The sequence below is a fragment of the Leptonychotes weddellii genome, chromosome 7 (genome assembly GCF_054177405.1).
Source record: "Leptonychotes weddellii isolate Sample4059 chromosome 7, ASM5417740v2, whole genome shotgun sequence".
Lineage (NCBI taxonomy): Eukaryota > Metazoa > Chordata > Mammalia > Carnivora > Phocidae > Leptonychotes > Leptonychotes weddellii.
This window is the reverse complement of record NC_138375.1, coordinates 61,114,003-61,139,989: the sequence shown is the minus strand read 5'-3', so window position 1 is coordinate 61,139,989 and position 25,987 is coordinate 61,114,003. Positions and strand designations below refer to the sequence as shown.

The following is a 25,987-nucleotide window of genomic DNA, read 5'->3' as shown; positions in this document are numbered from 1 at the left end:
ACAGGGTGTGAGACAGTGATGTGCCTTTGTTCCAGCCAGAGCTTACACAGCAGGCCCGATTTGGCCATGCACCATGGCCTGCCAACCCTGATGTAGAAAGTGAGGCAGACCACTAGCTAATACACAACTAAAAAATAAATGTATCAAGTTGTGATAAGTGTTATGAAAAAAAGGTAGTGTGAAGGAAATGAGGAAGCTGGGGAGTGTGTGTATAGGGGGGTGTTCCATTTTATGTAGGCTGGATAAGGAAGCCCCCTCATTTGAAGAAAGTGGGGACACAACCTGGGACATGCGGTAGAAGAGGCTTCCTGGTGGATGGGAACACAAGTGTAGTGCCCCTGGCATGGCTGTGTACAGGGCTCAGTCAGGGAACCACAGGGAAGCCAGACTGGCTGGGGGGAGCCAGGGTGAGAGTGGGCAGGGACTCTGGGGCCGCTGCCAAAAGACAGGCTGGTATGAGTTCAGTGACAGAGGAGAAGCGGTAGCCTGTGTGAGGGTGTGGAGGTGTGAGAGAGGATGATGTGCATGGGGCACGTAAGGGCCCTGGTTTGGCTGGAGTACAGGTTAGATGGGGTTTGTGGGAGTGAAAGGACCTGAGGTTGGTAAAGTAGGCTTTGAATGTCATGACATGGAGTTTTGGCTTTATTTGTGGGTGATTTTTAGGGAGAGAAACATCATCAGCTTATTTTAGAAAAGGTGAGAGGTGGCAGCGTGGCGGTGAGAGGTGGGGATGTGGGCAGGGGAAAGGATGAGGGAAGAGGAGATGGATCCACGGGAGATCTTACACTGGGTCTGTGGAGTCCTCTTGTGTCTCTTCAGGCGCCCATGCCTTCCCGCAGTGGTGTCTTTGTTCCTGTCATTCCTCCCTCCAGGAAGGTCTGCTCCTTTACTTGGAAAGAATGGCCCAAGGGCTTCCCCACCCTGATCACTCCCAGTTGAGGCTGCCCTTCCTCTGCCTTATTCTCCTAGCACCTTCTTCCAGGCACTTCTCTTACAGCATGGGTCAGAACATGCTCTTATCACTTCTTAGGTATTTTAACCTTCTTGAGGGCAAGGAATGCTTTATTGATATTGGGATCTTAGTATATAGTATGGTGGGGAATAGGAGCGCAGGAGTTTTGCTGTCCCACCACTTACTGCCTGACCTAGATAAGTTACTTTGCTTCTCTCAACTTGCATTTTCTTATCTGTGAAAGGAGACAGGAGTATTATTAACCTCTCCAGGCTCTCGTGATAAGGGAGGTACTGCACGGAAGTGCTTAAAACCGAGTCTGCACAGTTTATGTGTCTAATAAATTCTGTCATTATTGTCACATTACAATAATGCTTAACACAGTGCCTGGAATATAGTAGATGCTCAAAAAACCTTGGTTGATGGAGGGAATGTGGTACAGATAGAGTTTATGGTAGGTGGATACAGACCAACTCAAACTGTGGCAAAGCTGACTATAACGGATCCATTTGGTCTCTATAACTATCCAGTTATGGGATTGCAGAGAAATTAAAATACAGCTAGATATCTTAGAAAGCTATTGCAGAAGACAAGCTGATAAAATTTCACTTAGTTGACTGAAAAATCTCAGTACACATGCATTATCAGTATTCATGATCAAATATTCTTGCATCTTACAAAGTCTGCACAAGACAAGTTTGAAAAACAAATTATTGAGGGGTAGAAATTAATGTCAGCAATGTATATTGGTTCCATACTGAGAGAGCTAGCTTCTGTGTTGGGGTTCTCAGTGGCCCCAACAACTAACTCCACACAGCTGCTATGTCTTGCATTGCTCACAAAGAGAGGACTCCGGTATGTGAGCAGACTCTGAAAGGGAGGCCTCTACTGAAAAGATCAGTCATAGATCTCTTCGCTCCAGAGAGATCAGAAATAGTTTTGAGACATGGCCTTGAAAAAGTTGAAAGTCATGTAATTGTTCCCCAATACCTCTAGGTTATTTGTGAGCTCTAAAAGCTACCACCTACTTGTTAAACCTGTAACTGAAACTCTTTTCCTGTCTGGCCTTCATGAATGCGAGGTTGCACTCATGGTACCTCAGCAGCACAGCCACCTAGTCTCTGCACCCTGTGGTCATCTCCTTTCTGAACTGTTGCCTCCCTGACTCTGCCTAGCTTTCTGGTCTTGAACTTTGGATCAGCACAGTGGTAAGCCCTAATCGTAGGGTTCCACCTCACCACAAGCGGACCGGGGAGTGTTGTCCTGCCACTGGGGATATTCTGTGAGCAGCTGTAGTGAGTACCACAGGAACGTGTGTAGTAGAAGGAAAGTCATACCACTTTGGAGATTTTTGACCTGCATGCTCCCAAATGACAGTCCATATCGTCTCATTTCCCTCGATAATTGACAGCTGTGCCCTTTAGTTTTTATTTTGGTTACTTAGCTTCTTAGTATATTAGTATTGTTGAGGAAATTCTAACCCAAACTCTACTTTTATTAGGATTATGCAGAGATTTCTACTACCCTCTCCCATCCAGTTTTTGTTGTTAAAATTAACTTAAATGTGTGGTCTCTAGATTTTGCATAGCTCTTTGAACTACCAATGTTGTCTGTTTTTGAATCCCCCACTATGTCTTCACTCAGGTTTTCCTCCTACCCAGAAGGTCTTTCTTCTTTTCTGTCCACTCATCCAATTCTCTTCATTAAGACTTCCTCCAGGGAGCCTTTCCTTCCAGAGTGTAGGGAATCAGGAAACATAAACATTTAAGGATATTTCCTAATGGATCAAAAAAGACTGGGGAAGAGTCCTGTTTCTAGACAAAGGAAATAGCAGGTGCAAAGGACCGAAGGAAAGAAGTTGGTGTGGCTGGATCCTAAGAGCAGAGAAGAGAAACACCAACTGTGATTGATCAGGACTAGATTATGGTGAACATGGTGAAGGTAATTTGGGCTTTGTCTTTATAATGTTGGGACTCCGTTGAAGAATTTTAAATAAGAAGGTGTTAAGGTCAAGTTTACATCTTCGGATACGCTGGCTGCTGTGGGAGACCAGTTAGGAGGCAGTTGCAGTGGTCCAGATGACTTGGGTTGGGTGGTGGAGTTGGAGAGCCATGGGCAGATTTGTCCACTAATCTTATCTGGTCATTAGAAAGTCTGGTTGGTATAATGGGGTAAAATGAACCATCTAGAAAATGCCAGTTTGTGGGCCTGGGTTAATGGATTGAAGTCTAGAAGCACCCAAACCTATTCAAGTGATTTTTCTCATATTTATTTCTCATTTCCTTTGATTGGAGAGAAAGGATTTTTAAAAAAGCAATATTTCAAAAAATAAAGGTAATGGTGATGTTTTCTGCCTATAAATCTATATTAGGTTTACCTTTTCCTGTTAGGAGAGTAGATTAATTCTTCCTCTTAGAAGGCTGAAGAGATGGTTGATTAATATTCCTCTGTGTGTGTGTGTGTGTGTGTGTGTATACACACACCACATCTTCTTTATTCATTCATCTGTCAGTGGACATCTGGGCTCTTTCCATATTTTGGCTATTGTGGACATTGCTGCTGTGATGCCATTTTGAATCACTCTTTTTTATCCTTTGGATAAGTACCTAGAAGTGCAACTAGTGGGTCGTAGGGTAGCTCTATTTTTAACTTTTTGAGGAACCTCCATACTGTTTTCCACAGTGGCTGTACCAGTCTGCATTCCCACCAACAGTGCAAGAGGGTTCCCCATTCTCCACATCCTCACCAACATCTCTTGTTTCCTGTGTTGTTCATTTTAGCCATTCTTACAGGTAAGAGGTGGTATCTCATTGTGGTTTTGATTTGTATTTCTCTGATGCCCAGTAACATTGAGCATTTTTTTGTGTGTCTGTTAGCCATTTGTATGTTTCTACCACCGAAACTAATAATACACTATATATTAACTAAATTGAATTTAAATAAAAAATTTTTTTAAAAGTTTAATAACCTGGGGGAAAAAAAAAAGAAAGCTGAAGAGATTCCTGATGTTCAAGGAGAGTCCCTCTGGAGTTTTGTGCCTGGGTGGGTTCAGACTCTTGTGGAGGTGCCTTTGTTTTGGTTTTTGTTCTTTGCCTTTTGGTGACGGAGATCTCTCCCCTGCCCTCATGTACCCTGTGCAGAGCCTTGGTCAGGTCCTAGCGAGGCATCCCGTGTCCATGGCTCCTTCTGCCCAGTCATTGCAAAGCCTCCTGGTGTCTTTCCTCTAACAGACAGAGTGGTTATTTTTGTGCTAACTTAAAGGAAGTAAAAATGACTTTCACGGTGAGGATTTACTCCATTCTAAGCCAGAGTTCAGTATTGTCTCCTAAAATCGTTTGTCCTGAATGTTTTTTATAGTTCTTTTCTCTATGAGAGTTGAATGGTTGACTCTTGTTTGGGTGTCTGTGAGACACCCATTGTCCTCATCTTCTCTTTTTCTTAAACTCACTGTTAATCTTGCGCTGCCGTCCTTGAGGTGATCTGAAGTGGGTGCTGAGCAAGCTGTTTGTGTGTTTTCACAAGGGAAACTGATGCTAACAGCGAGTGTGAACATAGAATAATTCAATGTGATATCCCTCTTGGCTAATCAGAGGCCCTGGCAGACAGCTTGCCAGAGAAGCATTTATGCAAAAGGAGAGCTGGTGACATGTGTCTTGGAAAGAGTGACATCAGATCTGTCAGTATTTAGCAGAGGGAGAGGGAGAGAGAGACTCTCAGGTAACACGTGAATGGAGAGGAGTGTGTGGAAAGAGGACCAGAGGAGGTCGGGCAGTTTGGGGAAGACACATTTCCCCTCGTGGCCGAGCCATCCATTTGTGGGAATAAGGGACTGCAAGCATGGCGTCCTGGATGGTCTCTGCTGTGTGTGTGTGTGTGTGTGTGTGTGTTTAATATTCATCAGCACCCCGTCTCCTGGGGCTCAGTGTCACAGCCATTACCCTTCCATCTGAGACTGGCCGCAGCTTCCCGCGGAGACCAGCAGTGCATCCTCTTAATTGGCTGGTAGGGTCAGCAGCACTGACATGCATGTTCCTACCATCCCCCGCTTCTTGACACTTTCCCCTCTCCCCAGTATATTTCCTAGAGGGGAAGGCCCAGCAGAACTAGAAGGAATTAAGAGTCTTGCCTGAGAAATGAAACCTGCTCCAGGATGCAGCTCCTTAACTGGAGGCTCGTTCCCAAACCTGTGATAGGCTTTAAGCCTTTGAGGGGGTGCCTCCATTTTAAACCGATGGAGGAAAAAAAAGTCTTACAGTTACCAGGAAGCTCAGCAACATGGCTGCTGATGATTTCAGTATTTGTAGTATTTACCGGTGTCGAGGACTCTGTAGTATTAAGAAAAATCATGAGTTATGCTTAAATATGAATACCTGCCATCTCCCAGCTCTCTGACACCACATGCTATGTGTGATCAGAGTCTCTGAAGAATCTTTTTACAAACCTTGGACACTAATCTCTTGATGGGCATGTTGTGTTGCTTTTAAAACAGTAAAGGAGGAAAGCCTTTTAGTGTTTCTAAATAGCCACAAAGTATATAAGGTAAGCTACAAGACATAATACGCTTTTTGGAAGAGAGGGGTCAATCTTTAAAAGCCCTAATTCCTAATTTTAACTGTACTCTTGGTCACCTTGGTTATTCTGAGAATTGTCAGTGGGGCATAAAATACAGCTTGGGCATGTCAGTCAAATAGCAGACTTTGGAAGGATAGCATGCACAGAGCAAGAGGGAAATTGCAGAGAACCCGTGATGGAAAAAGAATGGTGTGCCAAGGTTGAAGAGTGAGTGCGGAGAGGGTCTGGGTGGCATTTAGGAGCACCTGTGCCACACATCTCTTGTAGCCGAGTTGTAGTGTGGCCCTTGAAAAGTAAAAACGAGGAAGCAGTTATCTCCGGTGGACCTCTTCACACTCTGAAATGGTCCTGGGTGGTCCCCAAGCTAGATAATGGCTCCAAGTAACAGCTGTGTTTCAGCAAGAGTGGTTAAAGGGTAGAAAGAGGACAGTTGACAAGACAGTTTGGAACAGAAAACTAAAAACAAAAAGACTGCTTTACTTTTCTCCCCGTCCTTCAGGTTTTGGAATTAGAACTCTAGAGGCAAGAGTCCTGTAATGTAGTAGCTGCCTCCCTGAGGATAGAGGTGGATGTCTCAGATGCCCTTTGCTTTCTTTCCTGGTTCCGCAGACCACGTCCTTTAGGTTCCTTGAGTTTCCCTTCTCAGTCCACCTGTCTTGAGGGGGAGCTGCTTGGTAGCAGGCCTGTTTCCTAATAAGAAGCTGTGAATTTTCTGCCTGGCTGCTCTTGGCAGCCGCCTAGACAGCTAGGGTAGGGGATGAAGGATCCGTATTTTGAAAAAGCAGCGCAGGTGTTCCTCACCTGCAACCAGAAGTGGGCACCCCATGGGAGCCTGTGTTGAGTTAGGAGCTCCCCAGCTGCTGCTGCCACCGCCCGTGCTGGTTTGGGGACTGGTGGCTGCTTGCTCCTGGCGGCTGAGACACACTAGCAGGACATGCCAGCCCTCTGAAACCCCCACTTCTGCAGTGCTAGGGCATCCCCGCTGGCATGTGTCCACTGCCCATTATAAGCAAGAAAACCAGAAAGTGGCGTTTAACTACCAGGGTGGGGCCAATTGTCTGGTACAGCAGGTCAACACTTCCCAGGGCTTTAGGTTTAGAACCAGTGGATCGGAGTTGTAACAAGGGAGCATGGAGCAGAAGTAATGTTTTCGAGTGATGGCAGGACACAAGCAGGGGGAGTGGGAGAGGAGAAACAGGCTTCCCGCCGAGCAGGGAGCCCGATGTGGGGCTCGATCCCAGGACCCTGGGATCATGACCTGAGCTGAAGGCAGACACTTAACGACAGCCACCCAGGAGCCCCAACGTGGGTTGTTCTGATCAAATCCGATAATGTTTAGAATGGAGAACAATGCATGGCACATAGTAAATACGGAATGAATGTAAGCTGTTGGTTACTCTGCATCTTCGTGTTTTTTTTTTTTTCCCCTAACTTAAAAAAATACCAGATCTACATCTACTTACTTTTTTTTTTTACCCTAAAAAATAATTTAGCAAATGTATCAAAAGGTGCCCTTACTGTTCAGTGTTGCAGAGCCTGGCTAGCGCAGAGCACACTGTGACTGTGCACTAGTTAGCATCTCATGATGGGCATGAGACCATAACCGTCTATGTGGTGCTTTGTGCTTTTAAAGACAGCTCCCAGGTATGTTTTATTTGCTCTTCCAAGCCAGCCTGTGATGTATGTTGGGCAGGTATTATTAATGCATTTTGCAAATAAGGAAACCGAGATCGAACAGACTTGCTCTTAGGTCCCACAGCCTTGCCTGGAGCGGTGGGGAGGCCCGGAAGGCTGCCTCCCTTTGATAACTGCAGATAACCCCATGGGCCACCACCTACTGTGGGAAAGTCCTTACTTTCAGCCAAGGAGGGGGTGGGGGTGTCGAGTGTGTTTCCCCCACGGAGGGAGAGGTTTGTTCGGATGCACCCACTCTCTTCTTTTCCTGTAAGAAGTGACACCTGTTTCAGGACAGTCCCTAGGATTAGAGATGTACCGTGGGGTCACTGAACAGATACAATCAGGAAGGGGTTTGGTGCAGTTGTGAAGTGAAAAGAGCAGTGAACCGGAAGGTAGGAAGTGTAGTCTCATTGTTTAACCTGATGCCTTGGAATTAGATGCTCTTCAGGTTTACAGATGAGGATTTAGGGCTGAGAGGTTAAGCGATAGTTCCAGGTCACTTAGCTAGTTAAGAGCAGAGCCAGCAGTAGCTAAGGAGGGCCTGTAATAAAAGAATTAGTAATCAGGGCTATCAGAACCTTTTCTCCAACCCCAGCAACCAGCTTCCAGCGCTTGTGTTCCGTCAGCGAGAAACATGTCAGTAGAGTGCGGTCCAATCAAAATATAACATGAGCCATGTAGGTAATTTTTAATTTTCTAGTGGCCACCTTAAAAATAAATGAAATTAATTTTAACGACCTATCTTATCAAATCCAGTAGATCTAAAATATTTCAACATGTCATCGAGATAAACATTGTTCTGTCTTTCATATTGTTTTCACAATCCAGTGTGTATTTTATACTTAGAGCACATCTCACTTTGGACGGGGCACATTTCAGGGACTCAACAGCCCCAGGTGCCTTGTGGCTATGTATTGGGCCCCATAGCTCTCAGAGGGTAGGGACTGATTAAATGCATGTTTTCCAAGTTGTTTTGAAACAAAGACCATGCCTCTTGGCCTTTGTCAACATTACACTATACATTTTGGTTAAACTCCTTTAGAATGGAGAAACTGGATGAACTGTTTTAATTAGTGCCACAGAAAAATCAGTTTTTAAAATCTGTGCTTTAGAAGTTGGTGATTTCACATTATAAAACTAATTTATTATATGGACTTTAAGTGATAAATTCCCTCTAGTACATTTGTGTTTCCTTCTAATAACTATTTCACCAAAAAAATTCAAGGAATTAAGTTTTATTTTTTTTAAAGATTTTATTTATTTATTTGACAGAGAGAGATAGTGAGAGCAGGAACACAAGCAGGGGGAGTGGGAGAGGGAGAAGCAGGCTTCCCGCCGAGCAGGGAGCCTGATGCGGGGCTTGATCCCAGGACCCTGGGATTATGACCTGAGCTGAAGGCAGACGCTTAACGACTGAGCCACCCAGGCACCCCGGAATTACGAAGTTTTAATAGGTGCTTTGCTACTTGAGGATTAATGAGTAAGTATTAAAATTTCAGAAAAAGGTTAAGTCAATGGTATAATACAGTTTAAAATTTGATTTTTTCCTCACAACTTTTTAGGGGAATTGATTCCTAACAGAGTGTTAACCTAATGGCATTTTAAATCAGTGAGCATGATAAACATTGAGCAGTTAGGAGAATTGGATTATAGTCTCAGTTCTGGTTATTAATCTGTTCTGGGACAAATTGCTTAGGTTAGATCTATTTCATTCCTTACATAACAATAACCAAAGTGACTTCATTTTTTAAAAAAAATGAGTTTAGCTATAACTGTTAAAAAATGGTTATCAGATACACAACCTTTTTCTGCTCTTTATTCATTATGCTATTTCTTTGGGAAAGTCAAACTCAACTGACATTATTTTAATTTACAGAATCTTTCCCTCCTAATAATTTATAGCACCTTTTTAGAGGACTGGTAACTTGCCCAAATGTTAGAAATAAAATGAAGATATGAACCAGATACAAAACAAATTGCTAATGGAGACAGCATATAATGAAAATTTGTATACCTGCAGTAACCATGAAGAGTGGATTGGCTGGACAGCCAGACTTCACTGCAAATCCAGTGCTCGCCTGCCCTCCTTTCCCTTCTTTCTGTTATTCAGGATAGTTATTGGTTGCTTACTATATTCAGGGTACTTCTATTTATCACTTAAGTTTGTAGTTTGTAGTTCCTTTTACAACAGAAGGAAATGTCTTATTGAGCAGGTACATGTAGTTTTGACAATTTATCCTTAAAATTAGCTTTAGAAAATAATTACTTTTTAGAATCATTGAATTTAAACATGGAGAGTTCTTTCTTTATAAAAGTTTTGTTGGTTCCATAATAAATTGACTTTCTTTTCTTTAAGGAAGCCTTTTCTAATAATTCCAGGCAGAAGTCACACTCAGGAAGGACCATGAGCCTGGCAGCTCAGGGTACACCTCTGGGCTTCGGCACTTACTGATCCATGGCTTTGGAAAGTCACTCGGCTCATCTCCCTGAGCCGTAGTTTCCCACTTGGTAAAATTGAGGCTACTATTACCTTGTCAGACACAATTTCTGTGAGGGCTAAATGAAGTCTTGAAAGTCTCTAGCACGGTGTATGTATGGTGCTCACAGAATGTTTGCTGAGTGAATAGATAAATAATTGGTTCCGTGATGACTATCACTGCATATGGCTGCCTCTGAAGATTTTTCGCCAAATGTAGAATTTACATAGTGCAGGTGTGTAAGTGGCTTTAGTCATCTGGCTGATTCTTTTTTTTTAAAGATTTTATTTATTTATTTGAGAGAGAGAGAGAGAGTGAGAGAGAGAGCGCAAGAGGGGGTAGGGTTAGAGGGAGAAGCAGACTCCCCGCCGAGCAGGGAGCCCGATGTGGGACTCGATCCCGGGACTCCGGGATCATGACCTGAGCCGAAGGCAGTCGCTTAACCAACTGAGCCACCCAGGCACCCGTCATCTGGCTGATTCTTAAACATGGAGAACAGGGAAAGGACTAAAGGAAGTCGGAATGAAAACAAAGGAGGTGGATGGGTTGAGTGGAGCACCAGCCTTTTGCAGCATGAGCTGCTGCCCGTCGCATTCTTTGCGGCGGTGCTGAAATAAGGAACAGAAATGAAACAGCAGGGCACGGGAACGAGACCCAGTCTGCGGAGGTATGATGAGTTCAGAAACCTTGCAAAGACTGCAAAGCTTTTGGTTCTAATAGTAGTATTCCCTTCTTACATCTTTTCGAAATTGGAGATGAAAAAAAAATTTCTTCTTAAAATCTTCTCTGAATTACTGTATAGCCAATGATACCCTAGGTGGGGGGTTTGTTGCCTTTCCTGTGGAGCTGGGAGGGCCTGTTTGATGAAAGGGCTCTGCCGAACAGTTTTTGTGCTGTGGCTATGTGAGAGGCACCTGGCAATCCTCGTGATGGCCATCTGGTGTTATTTCCTCCTGCGTGCAGGGTTAGCATGACTTCACAGTGGATCAGGGACCCTTGACCGGATCCCGGAGAAGTTCACAGAGAAAGAGGCAGTAAGTGGAGGTTTCCAAAGGACTCAGTGTGCTGTTTTTGTGCACACTCATTGATTGCCTGAGCTGGAAGGGATTGTTCTTAGTTCCGTTATTCTTCCTCCCAGGGACCCGGGGTGGTTAGGCAGCCCAGCTGAGGTCTCAGGGTGAGTCAGGAGCAGAGCTGACTTAAACCCAGGTCCCCAGCCCCTCGTCAGCCTCCTCTGAACACTGCTCTGTGCTGTTCTCCTGCCATGGAGTGACCTCCCCGCAACCACTTCTTTTCTTGTTTCAAATGGTTTTGAAATGGAAAAATCTGAAATTTTGAAATTTGATATTACCAAAGTAAAACATGCTGTTGTACGCAGTAAAAATGACAACAGAAACACCCAGAAAACCAGAGATGCATGAAGAAAAAAAGTTCATAATTCCTCATCACCCATTTAAAACACAACTCCACTTTCGTAACTAAGAGACCTTACGGGCATTGCTTGAACTCGGCACATTTATCCAACTCTTTTTTTCCAGTTGTTGCATAATTTCTCAGTGTGGATGACTATCACTTATTCAGTAATTCTTCTATTGTTGACTATGCAAGTTAGGGGATTTTATCGCACCACTCTCAAATAAACATCTGCTGCTGTCTAGCTGGTGTTTTTTATTTCCATCGGATAGATCCCCCAAAGTGAGATAGCTGGTTCTAAGAGAGTGTGTGATACCTGTTGTCCGATTACTTTTCCAAAAGATTGCTGTAGCTCCTCCACCACTCATATTTGTCATCATAAAGGCGACATTTGTTTTCATTTTTTCCATGTATTTTTAATTTACCATTTATTATACTTTATTGTTCATTCTTGTCGTTTTGCCACATGGTCAAATTTATCATGAACATGGAGGTTCTTTGCTTTTCTGTCCTGGTTGTGGCTACTTTCTCACCTGATATTTTCAGAGCAGCTATAATTAAACATTCTATATTAGCATATACAAAGTAATAATATTTCCTCACATTGGGTTTTACCTAGACAGGTTGGAATTTTTTTTCTTGACTATGAAGTTATTTTTTTTACTATATATCTTTTAATAAACATTTAAATGACAAATTGTGAGTTCCTAGTTATGTTAACTTCATCCTGTTACATTGTTCTGCTTCCCCCTCTCTTGTTTTCCTATCATGAGCTCTCATTCCAGTTAGAGCACATCTTTCAAGCGGTGTTGGGTATTAAGGAGGGCATGTATCGCATTCATACGCAGTCATGGAACACTACATGAAAAACTAATGCTGTACTGTATGGTAACTAACATAACATAATAAAAAAATTATAATTAAAAAAAAGATTTCCTCAGATTGGGTTTATTGGTTAGGTAATTTTGTAGTTCCTGCATGTTCAGAAAAGGGTTTTTGTTTTCCCTGACAGGTGAGGAACATGGTGGTTGGGCTGCTTCTCTCAGTAGTGGCCGTTTAACTGTTTTAGATTCCAGTGTTGCAGTCGAGGTATCTGATGCTAATCTGATTCTTCTTCCTCTGCCAGTCCTCTGTTCAATTTGTTGGAATAACTCTATAATCTTTAGAGTCTCTGCTGCCTCTGACAAGACTGCAGAATAACCTGTAGATAAAGCAAAACCAGGTTGACTGCTTACTGCAATAAGGGAGATAATGACCTTAAGCATTTTAGAGGAGGGAGGACAGAGATGGGGAATTTATAAGTTTGTTAGGGTTTGGTTTGAGACAGATATGTTCAGTGCATGGACATGGAATTAAACAAGATTTTTGATAACGTCATCTAAGACTGGTAGGCTAAGTAAGGAGTGTATACTTAAATGAGGATTAGTTGAGCTATTTATGAGATGAAGAGGTTTTTGGAAAGTTCTGGAAACAAAGAGTAAAATTATGAGAAACTTCATCTTCCTGGGTAAGAGTTTGTTGAAACAGTGAAGTCATGTTAATGCACATACTAGGATGTGTGGTTGCAGATGATTTTCCTGCTCAGTTTAAATATTTCACAAGCCTAGGCCTAGGCCTTTTGTTTCCTCATTAATATTGTCTGAGCTTGCTTGGGAGGCCTTGTCCCTTCTTTCAGCTCAGGGAAGTTTTCTTTTGTTTTGTCGCCTTCCTCCTTCCCTTCTAATTATCTCTTCTCCATTTATTACTGTTTGTCCTCCAGGAAAACCTATTTTCTGCATGTTCTGTCTTCTGATTATGTCTTCCATGTCTCATATTTTTGCTTACAATGTTTGTTTGATCTTTGAGGACCCCGAATGTTCTTAGTAGTGGCCATACCTTTTCCATTTTGTCTATTGAAATTTTAATTTTAGATGTCATGTTACTTGGTTTTAGAAAGCCTTGTGTGTGTGTTTTAATAGTATCTCCTTGAGAGTCCCCATTGCTTCCCCCACCCCCCACCCGTATTTTCTTTTGTCTTTTTCATAGGCACTATTTGTTCTCGTTATTCATCTCAGTCCTCCTTACTGAAGTGGCTGAGACCCCTTGCATGGGTTGTAACTGTTGTCTTTTAATGAGTTCTTCCCAGTAGGCCGAAGAGGACTCTTGGGCAGTGGTAAATCATCAAATACAGGAAGAAATAAGTGTGTTTGTTATAGTGGATGAGTCTAAGCCACCAAACTGGGACCCATCAACTGAGGAATGCGGGGGAGACGACTTGGTCTTTAGGAGCAGTTTAGATCACCTGGATAGTGGCCCTTGAAGTCTGCTGGTTGTCAGTAGGTTTGGATAGCCCCTCTGAGGACCAGCCACAGTGCCTTCCCAAGTACAACGAACTTAGACTTCTGACCAGGCTGCTTTAAAACCTGTGGTTAGGGTGCCTGGGTGGCTTAGTTGGTTAAGCGACTGCCTTCGGCTCAGGTCATGATCCTGGAGTCCGGGGATCGAGTCCCACATCGGGCTCCCTGCTCAGCAGGGGGTCTGCTTCTCCCTCTGCCCTCTTCCCTCTCGTGCTCTCTGTCTCTCATTCTCTCTCAGGTGGGTCCTTTGTCTATGAACAGGGAGAGTACTCTTAAAATGCATAGGAGTTTGAGAGCACTCTGGCCTCAGACCCATTCTCTAGCCGGTCCAGTATGAGAGCATTTTGGAGCACAGGTGCTAAACCCAGACAGCCTGGGTTTTAATCCTGCCCCTGTCATTCATTGTCTGTGTGTTCTTGGGAAAATAACTTAACCCATGGGTTCCAATGATCCTGTCTTTAAAATGAGGAAAAGAGGGGCCAGCTGGGTGGCTCAGTTGGTTAAGGGGACAACTCTTGGTTTCGGCTCAGGTCATGATCTCAGGGGGGTCATAAGATCAAGCCTCCAGCTCTGTGCTAGCAGAGAGCGGCTTCTCTCCTTCTCCCTCTCTCTCTGCCCCTCACCCCACTTTCATGCACGCTCTCTCTCTCTCAAATAAATAAATAAGTCTTTAAAATGAGGGAAAGAATGACATCTGTTTCCTTAAGCCGATATGAGAATTAAATGAATGTCACATCTAAGGAAAGATGCAGTGCTCTTAGAACTTTGCCTGGCATACGGAAATAGTAAGTGTTAGCTATTATTCTCCAACTCATAGGACTGCTGTGAGGTAAGTGTACCAATAAATGTTAGTAATACCAATTTTATTATGTTATGGGATTCTGATTTATGTGACCTTGAAATATTATGACATAGTGAAAATATTGACAAAGCCTCACTTAATCTTTTAAACTTGGAATTTCCCCTAAAATAAAGAAATTTCATCAAAAATTTTAAAGTTGGGAAGCTGAGTGTTTATGCTACAGCCACATCTTGGGCTGTTTTACCTGGCAAAAACAAAAACAAAAACAAAAAAAAACAACTAAAAACATCTTTATTTCGTATCAGTTGAAAACCCCTATGCATTGGACCTTCAGCAAATTTTAGCAACTACTATGCTATTATTTTAATATTTGCTATTATATTTCAAAAAGCTCTTTTTATTTTGAGAAATGGTATCCCTCAAGTATTGCTTTATCTGTGGTGTATTAGGGCCATAGCAGAAATACTCCCCCAAATCAGTAACTTGAAGCAGACGATAGATGTGATAAACACTAAAATAGCTAAAAAATCATCATGGTAAGCTGTACTGTTAATTCAGGAGAGAGCATTGTGCCAAATATTACAGATAATCAGTATTATTATTATTATTATTTTACAAAACAAAGTAGTAATTTAGGCAATCATTGTAGATTTATGTGCCCTAAGAGAGCATCCCCTGCTTTTCTTTTATTCCTGGGGGGAAATGAGTTTTGGATGATGAGATTCCTTAAGGAATGTATCCCTTGCACAAGATGCTTACCTTGATTATTGTGTTGTTGCAGCGAAGGTGGGAAGAAAAGCAGGTCAGGAATATGCCTTGTGGTGGTCTTCTTCTCATGGTCTCTTGACTTCTACCCCCATAGTACCTCATGCCATCCATCTTCCGGTCTGTCCTTGAAGGTTTTCTGATTCCCTGGTCATGCTATCACCTCTCCGTTCCCAAGCTTTTTGACCTGTCTCTTCAGGTAGCACCCTGATATAATCTAACTCATAATTGTGAATTTCCTATGTATCCAGCCTGCTACTAGTGAGACGGCAACGCCCTTGACGTCTGTATGATCTGTAACCCTCATAACTCTTCCTCTCAAAATCTCTCAGGAAAGTCAAGGTCACTTTAGCTTTTCTGTTAGTGTTGATGTAGGGATGCAACTGGGAGGCCTTTATGGGCCAGGGAGTGCTGTGGACTTAGAACCTGGAGAGCTCCTTCCCACGGAACAGGGTAGCTGAAGGGATGCCCCAGCTGATTTTTGCCTGGTGCCTCGGATTGCTAGAGGAGGCATTTGTAACATTTGTAACATTTCCCGGCTTGTCCTATCATTGTCAACTAGTGAGCAAAACAGGGTCTTCCAGTTTGTGGTCTCTGTGTTAAGTGCTTAGAGGCAAATAAAAATTGAGCAAGCGGCTAGTTCTGTCCCTACTTGACCCTGGACTCAGACTTGTCTCCTTCAGCCTCTCTGCCTCTGGGGCTCTTACCTTGCAGGAGAGATAACCTGACTTCCCAGGCTATTTCCAGAGAATTGTCAGGAGGAAAATAAACTCTTAACAGGAGGACATGCCGACCTCTTGCTCCAAGACTGCGGCAATTCTGAAGAATTACTCTTCTATAGGAAAAATATTTTAACAAAAGAAAAAGAGTAAGAATAGTTGTAAATGTTACAGTGACTTAAGTGGAAATGTTTCTTGAGTCACTCTGGGAGCTTTTAAGGGGCAAAGTTAGAAAGTGTCATAAAACCTGTACTTTGAGTGGAATTCTGTACTAGGTTGTACAATAGAATATGGACTAGTGACATGTAAAGCATTCACACCCATACCCTCCCACTTTCCCCCAACATTTCTCCCTCCCCCTGACCTTGAAGAAAAGGACTGAGAGCCAAGCAAGGGTGGAAGAAAGCACTGTGGGTCTGAGAAGTTCTAGGGGGTGGAAGAGTGACATGCCTGGAACTCTTGGGGTGCCTTGAATGGGAGAGGACGAGATCTTTTCTTGAACTTTTTATTTGGAAATAACTTCAAACTTAAAGAAGAGTTGCAAGAGCAATGCACAGAACTCTTGCATATCCTTTACACACAAATGCAGGTGTTAAAATTTTACCATGTAAGCTTTATCGTTATTTTTCCCTCTCTTACTGAATTATTTGTAGGTTGAAAACCTGAGACTCGTTACCCCTGAATGTGTTAGTGCTTATTACCTACAGACAAGCACCCACTACTACATAATCAGGGCACAACTCTCAGCATGAGGAAATGAGGTGCAGTCTGGTCATCCAGTCCATGGTCCCCATTTGAGTGTTGTCTGTTGTCCCAGTTTTGTCCTTTGGAGCAAACTAATCCAATCCAGATTACTCATAGAATTTTATTAGCATATTGTTTGTTTCCTTCAATCTAGAACATTTAGTACTTTCATGACCTTACTCTTTTTGAAGAGACTAAGCTTGAGTATTTTGTACGATGTCTCTCAATTTGGGCTTGTCTGATGCTGCCTCATTACTAATTCAGGTTATTAAGTACTTTGGGCAGGAACAATGCGTAAGTGGTACTGCATGTGTGTTTGTCACATCCTTTCAGGTGGTACATGATGTCAATATACCCCACTACTGGTGAAGTTAACTTTGCTGATTTGGTTAAGGTAGAAACTGCCAGGTTTTTCCACTGTGAAGTTTCTTTTATCCTTTGTAGTGAATAAGTATTTTGTGGGGAGATATTCTGAGACCTGGTGAATATCCCACTCCTCTGACTTTCACCCATTTGTTTTAGCATTACTGATGATTCTTGACTGAATCAGTTATTACTATGATGATCATCATCTGTCATTCCTATTCTACGTTGATTAATTGGCATTTTACCAAAAGGAAGCACTTTCTCTTCTATTTATTTAATCATTTATATATTTATATTAAGGATTCCTCTTGAGGTTATAACCCAGTCTTTCCTTTATTTTGTTGCTCACATTATCCAAGATTTGACCAGAGTCCCTTCAAGTTAGCTCCTGTGTTCTTTTGAAAGGTCCCCTTATTCTTTGAGAACTTCTTTCCTTTCTGTACAAAAAATTATTTGGGGCTCTTTACTTTCCTGTCTCAGCCTCAAATTCATCTGTTTTCTAAGGGGGAGATAATGATATTTCAAACCAAAGATGTGGGTACTAGGTGTGGTCACTGCTACTGAGGTATCACTGCTCCCATGCCCTCTTGGCAGACAGCCCTAGAAGACTGAGAGGTGTGTGTGTTTAAAAACTTATGTTTATCTAAATATATTAAATCAGATATGCAAACCAGTACCTCCACGTCCAAAGTACATTCATTCTTGTTTTCTCCTTTCCCACATGGGTTACTCCCTTCTCTAACTGGAGAAACCCAGCTCCTCTTTTTCTCAATAAATGTACTTCATGCTTCATCCCTCACCATGTAACCAATCCCCCAACTCTGCATGGCCAGTACCTACCTTGCTTGGTTGGCTCAACCTCCAACCCCATCAGGTAACCCCTTGCTCAGCCCTGAGTCTACTGTCCATCTCTATGAATACTGAGGAAGAGGACAGGGTTCTGGTGGCTTTTCAACTGAAATTTTCGGTTACTCAGGCGAGAAGGAAGAGAGGGCAGGACTAATGTCTTGGACCTCTCTAATTGTTTGAGAGAGGAAAGCAAAAATCATTTATGTGGGGCCGTGCATTTTAGGTCTGATACCCCTCTCGTCATTGGACTGTGGATTCACAGCTGCGTGTGTCTCATTTGTAATGGAGTTATCATCTGACAGAAGAAAAGGCAACCTGCTCTACTGAACATCTGTTGTGTTTTGTGTGAGGGAGTTTATATTTTACAGCACTTTATTCACTTCCTTATAGTTCCATTTTTCGGAAATGTAAGCATTTTTGCATTATATATATGGGTGGAGAGTGTACAAGATAAAAAAAAAAAAACAAAAAAAAAATTCCTGTTCCCAATCCTGAATAGAATTCCAGCAAAATAAGGGCTTGCTCATGATAATATACTGAAACAACACAGGAGTCTGGGAACATGTGCTATGTCTTATCCAAGGGGAGCACTGCTCAGGAAAAAGAAACATTAGTAACAAATGGGAATTTCTAGTTAACATGTGCTATGTCTTATCCAAGGGGAGCACTGCTCAGGAAAAAGAAACATTAGTAACAAATGGGAATTTCTAGTTAAGGAAACCAAATATTTATTATGTTAACAATGGAGACTCTTAAGAGTTCCAGATAACAGCTAGTGCTGTGATAGGCAGGGACAAACTTTGAGGTAAGCCAGAAACAAAGGTGACAGGAAGGGCTACAGTGCTGGGGGATTAAAGGTGGGTACACAGCTACTGGTAACCAGTTTTCGAAGCTTTCCTATCTAATGTATGTGTTTTACCTGTCTAGCTTGTAATGGGATGACAGAAGTAATAAAGTGTTGGGGGTAGGCTTTGACTATTCTTCATGGAGATCTGCATTTCTAGGCAGAGAACAACTGAGTTTTACCATTGTCTGATTATATGTGGTTGCTCGGTTATATAACAAACTACCCAAAATTCAGTAGCTTGAGAAACAGCCACTTTATTATGTCTCATGTTTTATAGGTCAAGACTTTGAGGGGCGCCTGGGTGGCTCAGTCATTGAGCGTCTGCCTTCGGCACAGGTCATGATCCCAGGGTTCTGGGATCGAGCCCCATGTCAGGCTCCCTGCTCAGCAGGGAGTCTGCTTCTCCCTCTCCCTCTCCCCCTGCTTGTGTTCCCTCTCTCGCTGTGTCTCTCTATGTCAAATAAGTAAATAAAATCTCTTAAAAAAAAAAAAGACATTGAGCAAGTCTTGGCTGGGCAGTTTTTCTCCATGTGGTGTTGCCTGGGGACACTTGGTATTGATCATGCAGTTGTGCTGTTCTGGATGTCTTCATTCACAGGCCTGGGGTCTTGGCAGGACATCTGATAGATGGAGCCCAGCTGAGCCCCACTCCTTCTTAGTTAATCTCAGGGTCTCTCCATATGAGAGACTCTTGAGCTGGGTGGTTAGACTTCTTTCATGGTAGCTCAAGGGTTCTAAGACACCATCAAGAAAGCAGTTAGTTGTTTTAAAAGCTGCCTTGGAACTGGCTTAGCAACACTTGCATAATACTGTATCGGTGGAAGCAGTCATAGGGCTAGGCCAGAATCAAGGAGGAGAATTAGACCCACCTCTTGATGGGAAGAGAGTCAACAAGTTGGCAGCAATCTTCACTGCACCATACCTGGAAAAAACTGAGTATGAGATGAACAGATTTTTATTTTTTGAAGATTTTATTTATTTATTTGAGAGACAGAGCGAGCATGAGTGGGGTGAGGGGCAGAGGGAGAAGCAGACTCCCTCAAGCAGGGAACTTGATGCAGGGCTCAATCCCAGGACTCTGGGCTCAAGACCCGAGCCGAAGGCAGAGGCTTAACCAAATGAGTCACCCAGGCGCCCTGAGATGAACAGATTTTTAAAACCTAAACCTTCTAGGGTGCCTGGGTGGCTCAGTTGGTTAAGCGTCTGCCTTCAGCAAGGTCATGATCAGGGTCCTGGGATTGAGCCCCATGTTGGGCTCCCTGCTCAGTGAGGAGTCTGCTTCTCCTTCTCCCTCTGTCCCTCCCCTCTTGTTCATGCTCTCTCTCTCTCTCTCTCAAATAAATAAAATCTTAAAGAAAAAAAAAAAAAAACTAGGGGCACCTGGGTGGCTCAGTCATTAAGCGTCTGCCTTCCACTCAGGTCATGATCCCAGGGTCCTGGGATCAAGCCCCACATCGGGCTCTCTGCTCAGCAGGGAGCCTGCTTCTCCCTCTCCCACTCCCCCTGCTTGTGTTCCCTCTCTGTCAAATAAATAAAATCTTAGAAAAAAAAAAAACCCAGAAAACTAAACCTTCTATACAAAATAGGATATTGTTTTTAGTTCTGAATTTATAGTTGTTAATAATAAGCAGTATAGGGGCACCTGGGTGACTCAGTTAAGCGTCTGACTCTTGATCTCAGCTCAGGTCTTGATCTCAGGGTCGTGAGTTCAAGCCCCACATTGGGCTCCATGCTGGGTGTGGAGCCTACTTAAATTAATAATAGTAATAAACATAGTACATTTAAAGTTTTGAAATCATCTTTTCATCATTCAAATTAAAGTTTAAATGATTGTATCTTAAGTGAGGGATTATATTTGTAAAACAGATCTTTGGCTTAACACGTTCTGCTCTACAAGGCTTATGAGCTTAAAAATAATCACTTAAATGTCCTAAATCAAGGTTATTAATGAATTCTCAGGGATTTAATTTTGAAGCTATATAATCCATTTTTCCTTTTTGTTAAAGAAAATAAAGTCCTAGGTTGTGAAATGTTTTATATTTTCTGATGTTTCACTGTTGATTTTACTCTGATCTGTAATGAATAGAATGGATTGATAGGGTTTCTGTTCCATTCTATTCATTACAGATAAGAGGTTAAATTTCAAATCAGATTTACAGAAGAATTGCAAACAGTAAGAGAGTTCCTGAACACCCTTCACTAGCTTCCTCTAATGTTAACATCTTATATAATCATGTTATATTTGTCAAAACCAGGAAATAATACAGCCAATTCACTGTATACAATACAGTAACTAAACTATGGATTATTTTTGGATTTCAAGTTTTGAAATGTCCTCTTTTTGGTCCCAGAATCTAATTCAGGATACCATAGTGCATTTGGAAAGATTATTTTTTGAGATTCATAACATTCATGAATTTGAAACATTTAAGAAGATGTCCAAGACATATAGGAGAAAGATAAAAATTTGACTTGTGTTGCAGGCATTTCTATGTATTGGGACTTAATTTTTTAGTGCAAATTTGATGAAACTAAAGAGTATGCTTTATATTAGTTTTGAAAATAGCTCTCCACTCTGGAAATTCTGCTTTCTTTTGGCAAAAAAATGCTGCTATCTATTATTTGATCTCTGAGCTTCCTTGTGGACTGCTTGGTTTTTTCTTTTGATTTTATTTTATTACTGACAAGATTTTTTGTGAACTGTTCTAACAAGATCTGTAAGAGACAGAGGTAGATGTTTGTACAGTGGCAATCATGTGGCGTTGGTTCTATTCCTAGAACTTCAGGTAGCTAGCCCTGTGACCTGTGGGCAGCTCACTCATCTCGTGGGTCCCAATGCCCTCATCTATAAAATGAAGAAGGGTTTACAAGTCTCCCCAAATACATAAGAATCAAGAACACAATCTGTTTCATAATATGTGTCATCAAGAATGCACCCTTGTTAGTATAGTAAGTTTTTCTGTCTCAGGATTTCCTTACATGCTTTAGAATTACTGAGGACCAGGGCGCTTGGATGGCTCAGTTGGTTAAGCGTCTGACTCTCGATTTTCGCTGAGGTCATGAACTCAGGGTCTTGGGATCAAGCCCTGAGTTGGGCTCCATGTTCAGCAGGGAGTCTGCTTGAGATGCTTTCCCTTTCCTTTTCCCTCTCCCTCTGCCCCTCCTCCTTCTTGTGCGTGTGCACTCTCTCAAGTAAATACATAAATCTTTAAAAAAAAATGAATAAAATTACTAAGGACCTCAAAGAACTTTTATCTGTGAGGGCTATCTCTATGTATATTTACAGTATTGTAAGTTAAAGCTGAGAAATAAAACTAATTCATTTTAAAAATCCCATTACATATCAATGTAAATATATTTTTTATTATTTTTTAAAAATTTTATTTATTTATTTGGCAGAGGGAGACACAGCTAGAGAGGGAACACAAGCAGGGGGAGTGGGAGAGGGAGAAGCAGGCTTCCCGCCGAGCAGGGAGCCTGATGCGGGGCTCCATCCCAGGACCCTGGGATCATGACCTGAGCCGAAGGCAGACGCTTAACGACTGAGCCACCCAGGCGCCCCGATGTAAATAAATTTTTTAAAGATGTTTATTTATTTGAGAGAGCAAGAGAATGAGCAAGAGAGAGAGAGAGAGCGTGCGAGCACGTGCAGGGGGGAGGAGCAGAGAGGGAGAAGCAGGCTTCCTGTGGAGCAAGGAGCTGCGGGGCTCCTTCCTGAGACTCCAGGATCATGACCTGAACCGAAGGCAGACACTCAACCAACTGAGCCACCCAGGCGCCCCTCAGTGTAAATATTTTTATAAAAATAGTTGTATTTTCCAAAATAAGACAATTTTAGATGAGGAGAGTGACATTGTTTTTACATTTTTGCAAGTTTCTTTAAGACCTGGTTTAATAGAAAACAGCTGATGCGCTTATTTGCCGTATTCATGGTCTTGTGAGATCCTATGCCATGTAACCTTGGGAAAGCTGTGTACTTGAGAGAGAGAGAAAAATGACAAATAACAAAGTGTTAGGAATACAGTTTTGACCTCATGGACTATCAGATCATCTCTAGGTCCTCCCAGGGATCCTCAGACCAGGCTTTGAGAACCAGCCACGTAAGAGAATGAAGTCAGGGTTTTAGGTCCGATTTTTTTGGATCGAAATCCTGCCTTTACCACTTATTTTTGTGTGACTGTAGCCAAACCCCTTATCCTTTCCCAACCTCTGCGACCTCATTTGTAAAACGGGAATAAAAACGTCAAGTTTACACAGCTCTTGTGAAGATTAAATGAGATTAAGTATATGAAAGCGCCTGGCGTAGCGACGTAAACAGACGCTCAAGATTTATTCTCCTTCCATTGCTGTAATTTAGAACGTTACAGTGAAGATGAGTTGAGCAGAGGAAAAGCATCATGAAGTATAAAACCGGTTTAGAGAGGAAAACCGGGGAGTGAGATGTGGTAGATTGTCTGCAAGGATGGCCGCCAGTGATTCTTCCTTGTTATTCCTCTTATTAAGAGATGGCGTCTGTTTCCCCTCCCTTTCCATCTGGGGTGACCCTGTGACTTGCTCTGACTAAGAGAGTGTAGCACAGCGGGGGCTGTGCCAGGTGTGGGCCTAAGAAACTTGGCAGCTTCTACTCTTGTGGTCTCAGAGCCCTCAGTCACCATGGGAGACTACCCTTCTGAAGAGAGAGGCCTTAGACGATGAGAGACAGTGAAGAGAAGGACAGAGGCCAAGCCAGCCTCCAGTCATTCCTCACCCCAGGTGGGGTGTCGGTATGTGAATGAAGCCATCTTGGGTTCTTGAGCTCAAGTGAACCTCTCTAGCTAACGCCAGATGGAACAGATGCCATCTTTCCCTTCCGAGCCTGACCCAGAATCATGAGCAAATTGTTGTTGCTTTAAACTACAAGGTTTTGAGGTGACTGGTTACACAGCAATAGATTGGCTGAACCATTAGATAAGTCTGAGAAAAATATATCTGTGTGAACAAACTTTTTTTTTAAGATTTTATTTATTTATTTGACAGAGAGAGATATAGCGAGAGAGGGAACACAAGCAGGGGGAGTGGGAGAGGGAGAAGCAGGCTTCCCGCGGAGCAGGGAGCCCGATGTGGGGCTCGATCCCAGGCCCCTGGGATCACGACCGGAGCCGAAGGCAGACGCTTAACCGACTGAGCCACCCAGGCGCCTCTAAACTTTTATATGTGAGAGATATAAACAGTATCTTGATAAACAAACATTTTACTTTTTTTTTTAATCACTAAAAGAGGGTTTTCTTCAGAGATTCCTCACTTAGAGGATAAAGGTAACTTAGTCAAAAAAAAAAGGTAACTTAGTCAAAAACCATCAGATGTTAGTTAACAACACTTGGTCTGAGAAGCAATTACTGTTGGTCCCTGAAGAATCTCTCCGTCATGCTCCTACTTTGCCTTATCCTAACAGGCCTGAGCTAAAAAAATGTAACATGATTTATGTTTTCCCACAGAAAAACACTAAATAAAAATATAGTGCATTTTTAAAGGCATAACATTAATTTTTTTTTTAGAGTTCATTTAAAAAAATTTTTTTAAAGGGTTCATTTCCCCTTTGTGAAGGAGTAAAGTGTCTGAAATATAATAGTTGTCATCCTGTGCAGCTGGTAAAAACCTGCCTTTCTGGTTTGTAATGTCCTGTTAATCTGCAAAGGTGTTATTACGCATTCGAAGAATTCTTTGTTCTGGTTGAAAGCGTCACTGATGGTATTTTCAAATAAACTTGTCCTATTTGGCAGTCTTTTTCAAGATTATAAGCCTCTTGTAGCTCTGTTCTTTACAGAATGCTGCTAGTGTGTCAGTAATAAAAGTAATCTATCTCTATTTGCTGAGGTTTAAGTGGCATCTAATTCACAATCCAGAAATATGTCACAGGCATTTACTCTCATTTGAAAAGTAAATTAATATCTTGTAACATTAAATGAATTTTTTCTGAGTGGAGTTGGAAAAAGTCAGATACTTCTTTCTTGATTTTCTTCTTACTGCCTCATATCCAATCTCTTGCTTTCCTTGATAGCAAACAAAAATCCTGTCAGATTTATTTTATTGCATAAGGAAAACATATTATATATCTCTATATAAGCTTTCTATATAAACATTTACTATAGGGCCCCTTTATTTTTTCATATCTTTTAAGTTTCAAATCTAAGACTTATTTCTTAAACTACCTTTAGAGTCCATTGAGTTTGTTGGAATTACAGAACACTGAAACAAATGTGTAACTAAAAGTAAACTGTGTAGTTTTGACTCAGCTGATCTACTGAGGTCAAGATAAATGAATCCATCCATCTTTCTTTCTGTTTTCATAGGTCTGACTGGTCAGGAAAATAGAAATCTTTACAACAGATGAATCAAGGTGTAAGTCACAGGCCACCATGTTTCCAGCATTGCACTTCCCTTTTCCTTATTTGTTGGCTCTTAGTATTAATTCAAAGAATTTTTAGGGAGTTCTGACTATGTGTAAATCCTTGAACTGCATGGAAAGGAAGTGGTGTGTAGTCCTCAGCACCTGCTTTCAAAATGTCTAAATATTGGTAGAAAAGTGAAGAGAAGTAAGCAATCGCTTTAACAAAGTTTAAGTCTCAAAGGCAGGCAAAAATTAGAGGTTAGGTGGAGGGAGAGGTCATAATAAGGTTGAGGAGATAAGGCCAGGCTTCGTGGAGAAGGTGGCATTTGAGCAGGATCTTGAAGGATTAAGTGGGGTTTTTAACGATGCCAGAGCAGGAAAGATAGTCCAGAGATAGAATAGTGCAGGCAGGCCAAGGCCCAAGGAACCCTGAAGAATTCCTTTCTTGATAGCTGTGTTGCCACTCAGCTCATTCTCTCAAGTCTTACTTGTGGAGATCCATTATGTGTCTAAGACCACATTGTAATTTATTGATCTTTGTGAAAGTCCCTGGACATGTTGCTAAGTGCTGTGATTGCAGTTGCATCTTACTTTGTAGTATGTCAATGAATTTCTCATTTTGGTAGAGATTTCTTCTAGAAATGATCAGAAACAACTGATGGTGCTAAACACAATCCCATTCTTGCCTTTTTTTTTTGCCAAGTACTGAAAGAAGTAAAGTTAAGAAAAAAGTTTTCCTTAAACTTAAAATGAAACGAACCCATCTGACATAGAGGTGAAGCCCCATGTCTCAGCATTTTAAAGACTTGGGTGCATGTAGCTTCCACACTGGTGCATAGTAGCCTGTAATGGGCTACCTGTCCAAGGAGCTTGGGAAGAATTCAGATTAAAAAGTCTTAAAGTAGGGGGCGCCTGGGTGGCTCAGTTGTTAAGCGTCTGCCTTCGGCTCAGGTCATGATCCCGGAGTCCCGGGATCGAGTCCCACATCGGGCTCCCTGCTCGGCGGGAAGCCTGCTTCTCCCTCTCCCACTCCCTCTGCTTGTGTTCCTGCTCTCGCTATCTCTCTGTCAAATAAATAAAATCTTTAAAAAAAAAAAAAAA

General features: G+C 42.2%; 1 protein-coding gene across 2 annotated transcripts in view; it reads left to right on the top strand.

The window, feature by feature from the left end:
• Window positions 1-731: 731 nt before the first annotated feature.
• Window positions 732-25,987, top strand: part of EPB41L4A (erythrocyte membrane protein band 4.1 like 4A) — a 105,065-nt gene continuing 79,809 nt past the window's right edge. The window contains exon 1 of one of the 2 annotated variants that reach the window (XM_081826463.1): window positions 732-3,744. The gene's annotated coding sequence lies outside the window, so the exon portion shown is untranslated. The remainder of the gene's footprint in view (window positions 3,745-25,987) is intronic. The other variant, XM_081826464.1, reaches the window with a different exon arrangement.